Source organism: Priapulus caudatus, unplaced genomic scaffold (genome assembly GCF_000485595.1).
Source record: "Priapulus caudatus unplaced genomic scaffold, Priapulus_caudatus-5.0.1 Scaffold144, whole genome shotgun sequence".
In the NCBI taxonomy this organism is placed as follows: Eukaryota; Metazoa; Priapulida; class Priapulimorpha; order Priapulimorphida; family Priapulidae; genus Priapulus; species Priapulus caudatus.
In genome coordinates, this window is record NW_014577205.1 from 382,806 (window position 1) to 390,296 (window position 7,491).

A 7,491-nucleotide genomic window follows, 5' to 3' on the forward strand; every position below is an offset into this window, starting at 1 on the left:
AGATAGATAGATAGATAGATAGATAGATAGATAGATAGATAGATAGATAGATAGATCGATAGATAGATAGATAGCTTGCTAGCTAGCTAGCTAGATAAATAGATATTTGTTTAGTAGTTTTATCTAGTTTAGGATTTTTATCTAGTAGATAAATGTTTTTGACCGCCCTGCCGACGACGGTCAGCTGCAGACTAAGGTTCGATCTCCAGCGCGGACGTGCGATGGTCAGCACAGGCACTTGGAGCGTTTCAATAAAATATAATGCTAAATAAATACGAAATCTATTTACTACCTAAGTCTTAATGTTTCTCTACTCTCTTTCGCCTATTATTGCCGACAATTTCCTGTAAATGCCGTGCAAATTCTCCTCTGCAATACACATGTACACCGCACGCACGCTGCCGCACACTGACACATGTATATATATATATATATATATATGATATTGTCGGCAATAATAGGCGAAAGAGAGTAAAGAAACATTAAAACTTTGGTAGTAAATAGATTTCGTATTTGTTTAGCATTATATTTTATTGAAACGCTCCAAGTGCCTGCGATGGTCAGGGCGCGCGACTCGCATATTTTCACGGCTAAATTAAAACAACGCCATCTACATATAGATCGTCGGAGGTTGCCAGCTGCTCTTGCCGCAGCCTGATGCAAGCGTGTTAGCGCGCGCCGCAGCAGCAGCGCATTCATGCGAAAATGCTGGCTTCCCACTCGCATCAAATATTAATCTTGGCGCGCCGACTCTGGGTTTGTGTCGATCCGGAGCGGTGCTACCAATCTTGAATTATCCACGACGTGAAGTTATTCTAGCTATGTAGTAGTGCTTGCTTTCGTAGCGCAAGAATAACAACGCGAAGTTCCGCTCTCCGATGGAACGCTGTTAACTATTGGGGGGGGGGGTGTTAGTTTCTAGCTATTAGTATATCCGTTCGTTGCTAGTAAATGCAAGCGTGTGGTAGGTGTAATATCACAATCGAACATGATGTGAAAGATTGCGGCGGATAGCGCGTGTGTGGCATTTACTAACTGTTTGCTAGCGCTGCGAGTGAGATATAGCGTTGGGAATTGAGAAATGGAAATGACGGCTTTCCGTGCGAAATGCCATACTTATATCGCGCGCAGCAAATAACAGGGAATTATTTAAAAGGTAAGCTCACGGACTGACAACGGCATTCAAACTTCGAGCAGACGGCTTCAACAAAATGTGATGGTGGCGGTGGTGGTGGTGGTGGTGGTGGTGTGTGTGTGTTGTTGATGTTAGTGTGTGCGTGCGTGCTGTGCGTGCGTGCGTGCCGTGTCGTGCGTGCCGTGCTGTGCGTGCGTGCGTGCGCGTGTGGTGTGTGTGGGTGTGCATGTGTCTGTGTGCGTGTATACGCGTGTATGTGGATGCGTATGTGCGCCTGTCTGTGTATCCGTGCGTGCATCTGTGAGTACCTGCGTTGTGTGTGTGTTTGTGTGTGTGTGTGTGTGTGTGTGTGTGTGTGTGTGTGTGTGTGTGTGTGTGTGTGTGTATGTGTACCTGCGTTGCGTGCGTGCGTATCTGCGTTGCGTGCGTGCGTTCGTGAGTGCGTGCTTGTGCGTGTCTATATACCTGCACATCGTGCCTATCAACGCAACAGAAACGTCACTTCTACCCGTGGCGATACAGCGACCTTCACACTAACAGGCACTTGGAGCGTTTCAATAAAATATAATGCTAAATAAATACGAAATTTATTTACTACCAAAGTCTTAATGTTTCTCTACTCTCTTTCACCTATTATTGCCGACAATTTCCTGTAAATGCCGTCCAAATGCTTATCTGCAACACACTGTCACACGCTGGCCGCCGCACGCTAGCTGCTGCACACTGACACATAAATATATATTTATCTGTCAGTGTGCAGCAGCTAGCGTGCGGTGTACTTGTGTGTTGCAGGTGAGCATTTGACAGGCATTTACAGATGATTATAGGCGAATAGAGAAACATTAAGACTTTGGTAGTAAATAAATTTCCTGTTTATTTAAATTTTTCATTTTTATTGAGACGTTCCCAGTGCCTGTGTTCACACTCACACACAGCGGTCATCTTCGCCATGCATGAATCACGCGCGCTGCGGGATGTTTATATTCAGACTGCGTACCTGCACAGCGTAAATTCAACCAATTTTAGTGGCCTGACCATCTCTCAATGCCGACGCATCATTCACTCGTGTACAGGTCTCTATTCATCGCAACCCTGCGAATATATTATTTAGCTGCCGTGACCCGCCCACGCCGCCAATCCGTAATAAATCTTGGATCCCAATTGCAGTCATTCATCACGCAGTCAGTCGTCTGATTACTCGAGCATACGTAATCGGAAGCACCATGCTAGAGATGTGCGCCACACAAAAATGGCAGCGATGTCGGTGGAGAAGGCTCCCCCTGACGTTTATAACCCCACTGTACGATCCCCATGTATCGATGTAATGGGCTGACGACTGCTATAAAGGTCATGACGCACATTCGCGTTGCGGATAGGTTGAGAAGAAATACACGGAAGGAAAATATAGGTATAATAATGAGGCGTTCCACACGCGAGCCCGATGTCGTTACGATCAGTGGAAACATCGTGCAGGGAGTGATTATACAGCCGGGCGTCTTTAGAGAACCGAGATTGATGATGATGATGATGATGATGGTGGTGGTGGTAATGATGATGATGATGATGATGATGATGATGGTGGTGGTGATGGTGATGATGATGATGATGGTGATGCTGCTGCTGCTGCTGTTGCTGATGATGATGATGATGGTGGTGATGGTGGTGGTGGTGGTGGTGATGATGATGATGATGATAATGGTGATGACGATGATGATGATAATGGTGATGACGATGATGATGCTCATGATGACGGTTGTGATAATGATGAAGCTGTCGATAATGGGGATGATAATGACGATGACTACGACGACGACGACGACGACGATGATGATAATGATGATAATAATGATGGTAATGATAATGACAATGGTGATGCCAGAGAAGGAAAAGGAGGAAGAGGAGGTGGGAGAAGAGTGGGGAGAAGGAGGAGGAGGAGGAGGAGGAGGAGGAGGAGGAGCAGCAGTAGCAGCAGCAGCAGCAGCAGATGGAGGACGACGAGGACGAAGAGGAGACGGCGGAAAGAAATAGCAGTAGGAGAGGTGAGCATGATAATGATGAGGAAGAACAAGAGCAGCAGGAGGAGGAGGTTGAAGAGGAGGAGAACGGGAAGTGTAAACACTCCCGTGCAAGTGCTGAAATCGTCATGTGATGGGTTATGAGGGTTTCCTGAGAAGAGACGTCTGAGCAGGATGACCTAGCAGGTGCCATGCAGATCATCAATGAGTGAATAATTCTTTCAAAATTTAAAAAGCTTTCGATATACCTGATTATGCCATTAGAGATGTATAGTATTCATGCAAAATTGAACAGTATTAAAATACGTGCTATTCTGTCATAAGACGCGTGATCAACACAGAATCGTAGCTGGTTAAACTCTCTTATATGAAATCGCGATTTCAACCCTCATTACTCATGGGAAGCTGTGATTACGTGACGAAATACAGTAGCCATGCTCCGACACTGCACCCCTGCTGGGGAGCGTCAACGAGATCACGTGACCAGATGTCACAACATGGCAACGTGCATTTCCTTTGCAAAATGCCCTTTGGAATAAATTATCTGTGGTATTTACCGTCTATAATCTGTACTCTAACAAGTCATCAAGCCGTGCGCTCATTTCGATTTGGGATTTGGGATTTGCTTCGTGTGCAGGGTTTTCAGTTTTTGTGCGGTTCCAAGGTTTATATGTAGGGTTTGGTGTTTTATGGGGTTTGGTATTTCTGTGCAGGCTATTTTGATCTTGTGCTGTTTGGTGTTTATAGGTAGGGTTTGCGGTTTTATATGGTTTGGGGTTTCGGTGTAGGGTTTTGAGGGGTTTGGGGGTTTTGTAGGTTTTGAGATTTATGTGTAAGGTTGAAGACCTTTGAGGTTTCGAGGTTCCTGCGTAGGCTCCGGAGGTTTGTGATGTATATAGATGGTGCAGCCCACCGGATCACGAGGTCAGATCCGATGCCATACCCGCGCATTACAAGGCGTTAGCGGATACTAGTTACACAAGACTAGCGCAATCTCGTTCAGCCACCGTACACGTGTTTCCGTTAGTCCGCCTATTCGCGGCGGTCCCTTTTTAAAGCGCGGAGAGAGAGCGCGAGCGAGAGCGTGTAATGACAGGGTGGGGAAGCGAGTGTAACTAACACTGGTTTAGATAGGTCACAGCGCGCTTCTTGACGGCGCACATCTACGCTATCCACTTACGCTGCGCCACATAACGAGGCTGAAACACGCGCCGGGTTTTAGTGAGACCGCAAGGCCCTCGAAAATGCTCTGGTAATCATTCATTTACGTCGAGTGTGTGTGTGTGTGTGTGTGTGTGTGTGTGTGTGTGTGTGTGTGTGTGTGTGTGTGTGTGTGTGTGTGTGTGTGTGTGTGTGTTGTATGTGTTTGTGTGTGTGTCGTCGTGTGTGTGTGTGTGTGTGTGTGTGTGTGTGTGTGTGTGTGTGTGTGTGTGTGTGCGTGCGTGCGTGTGTACGTGTGTGCGCGTGCGTGCGCGCGTGCGCCCGTGCCCGTGCGTGTGTATGCACCTAAATGCTGGGATGCCTGCACACATATTGCGATGGACGCATGCATCAATCCTGCAGACTCCTGCATTCACATCGGACTTGACGTCGACACCTTATACTGCCGTGAATGTCTACACGTGCTTAATGACCAAACGAAAATTTCACATCTCTTTTTTATAGAAACGTGCAGTTTTCACGTCGATTCATTCCTACTCGCTATGAGTGAATCGATTAGTCCGTAGGCGTTCGAGGAGAGTGGATTGAAACTAAGTATTCGCATTTCCATCGCATGCACATTCTTGTTTGTGTGTACGCCAGCTATCTATCTCATGAAGCGCACTATGTTTGCAGCGTTTGAATTGGATACTGTAACGCTAAGTTAAAAGGAAAATTTTAGGTCCGGCAGTCAAGCGGGTGCTTTCATCATCACCGATACGTGAATATAAAACAGGCGTCTTTTTTTCGCACCTCACTTAACGTTGAAGACTCTTCGGAGATCAAAAAAGTCGTTCTCTGAGATTGTCGTCAACGCTGCTTGCAATCGTACATCTCGTATGTCACTGACATGCCGCGGCGCTCACGATCGGGAGAAGCAGCAGATATGCAATAGAGAGAAAGAGAGAGGGGGAGAGAGAGAAGGGAGACAGGGAGTGTGAGAGAGAGGGGTAAGAGCGAGGGAGTGTACGAGAGAGTAGAGGCAGAAAAAGACATAGAAAAAGAGAGCGAGAGAGAGAAATAGAAAGATAGATAGTACGAGAAAGAGGGAGGAATGGAGACGGAGGCCGAAAAGAGATCGAGAAAGAGAGAATGCAAAAGAGGAAGATAAGGAGCAAGTACAAAAATGGGGAAGAGAGAGGGGGAGAGAGAAAGAGTAAAAAGGGGAGGGAGAGAGAGAGGAGGAGAGAAAGCGTGAGAGAAAGCGAGAACGCTCGCGCACGAGAAAGAAAGGGAATGAAGAAGAGAGAGAGAGAGAGTGTGTGGCGTGGGAAGATTGAGAAAGAGAAAGAATTACGGAAAGAGAGGGGGAGAGAGAGAGAGGGGGGAGAAGGAGAGAGAGAGAGAATGCGCGCACCCGGTTTGTGAACCTATCCATCTGTTCACATGCAAATATCGCATTCGCATGCATGAGCGTACGATTAACACACCGTGGATTTCCTTGGGCGGTGTGCGAATCTCCGCGAATTAATCATTTAAAATATATTTTAATATGCACACGCTGTCGCGAGTGATTACAATAATTTGTTTTCGGTAAAGCCAGTGCGCTCTTAACATACGCGCGCTCGCACGCACGCGCACGCAAGCAGGCACGGCCGCACGCACGCGGACAGGTACGATGACGAACGAGCAACAATCATGTACACATGAACGCATCAAATCCTTACGTAATTCATTGTTACAATCACTAATCGGCGCGTCTACACGTGCCTCCACATGTTCTGCGCCTGGTATCGAACCGCCGACCGACTTCTGGTTAAAATGTGCGTGTGCGTGTGCGTGTGCGTGTCTCGTGTGCGTGTTTGCGTGCAAGTACGCGTGTGTGTGCGGGTATGTGTGTTCATGTGTGTGCGTGTGTGTGCTTACTGGCGAGCGTGTGCGTGCGTGTGTGCGTGCGTCTGTGGGCGTGTATGTGTGTACGTGTGTGTGTATGTATGCGTGCGTGCGTGTGCGTGTGTGCTCAACGAGCCCAACCTCCTCACCCTCCCCTTTTCCCCCTGCCCCACCGTCTCGAACCCCCTCTCATCCACCCCCACACATCCGAACCCTCCTCTAACCTAGACCCCACCCCCACCGTCCCCCAAACTCCACACCCTACCCACTCTTCCTCACCCTGACCCACCCTCTCGCACCCTCTTTCATCCTTCCCCATACATTCAAATCCTCCCCTAACCTAAACCCCCTCCCCAACCTCCCTCTTCCTGCGCCACCTCCTCTCACTCTGCCACACCTCATCGCACCCTTTCTCACCCTCTCCATACATTCATATCGTCCCCGACCCTCCCCCCACCCACCCTCCCCGAACCTCCCCCATCCTGCGCCACCCTCTCTCACTCTGCCACACCCCCTCGCACCCTCTCCTCCAACCTTCCCCCATCCGAACCCTCCCCTAACCTCCACGCCACTCTCTACCAACTCCACCCAAACCTCCACCACCCTGCCACCCTCCCGCACTCTGCCCCACCCCTCGCACCCTAATCTCCACCCCATCCTCGGCGACTCGCTGCACCGTCAACCTCATCTCTGCGTCGCATTGATACATATATAACAATTGATCGCCGCGTATTGCCGGAACTCTTGCGGCGCGCGAGCACTGCTATTCGCCGGCAGATGCACGCACGCACGCGCGCGCGAGTGTATCTCACACGCGAGCGGCGGAAAATTTCATTAAAACGAACAACGGCCGCCCGTCATTCTATGCGGCGTGTCGTGATGCATCCGCAATGCCGGCGGCGTTAACGTGGCGCTCTCCCGTCCGCTCGCAGTCGGCTGCCGGCGTTTTTCGCTTTCGCGCCGAGTTTCGGACAATTGCCGATGGTGCACGATACTTGCTGTTTTAGCAACATCATATCTGCCTCGCTGCTATATATGCGCGTAGGGTTTTGTTTTTGTATTTTTTTGTCACCTACCCACTCAACTGACGTCGCAGAGCGCATAATTTGCGATGCAAACGTGCGCGCGTACGCGTGGTGCTACAGGTAACATGTATGTGGTATATGTAGTATGTATAGGAGTATGATAGATTCAGTGTGAAAGCCTGTGTGTGTGTGTGTGTGTGTGTGTGTGTGTGTGTGTGTGTGTGTGTGTGTGTGTGTGTGTGTGTGTGTGTGTGTGTGTGTGTGTGTGTGTGTGTGTGTGTGT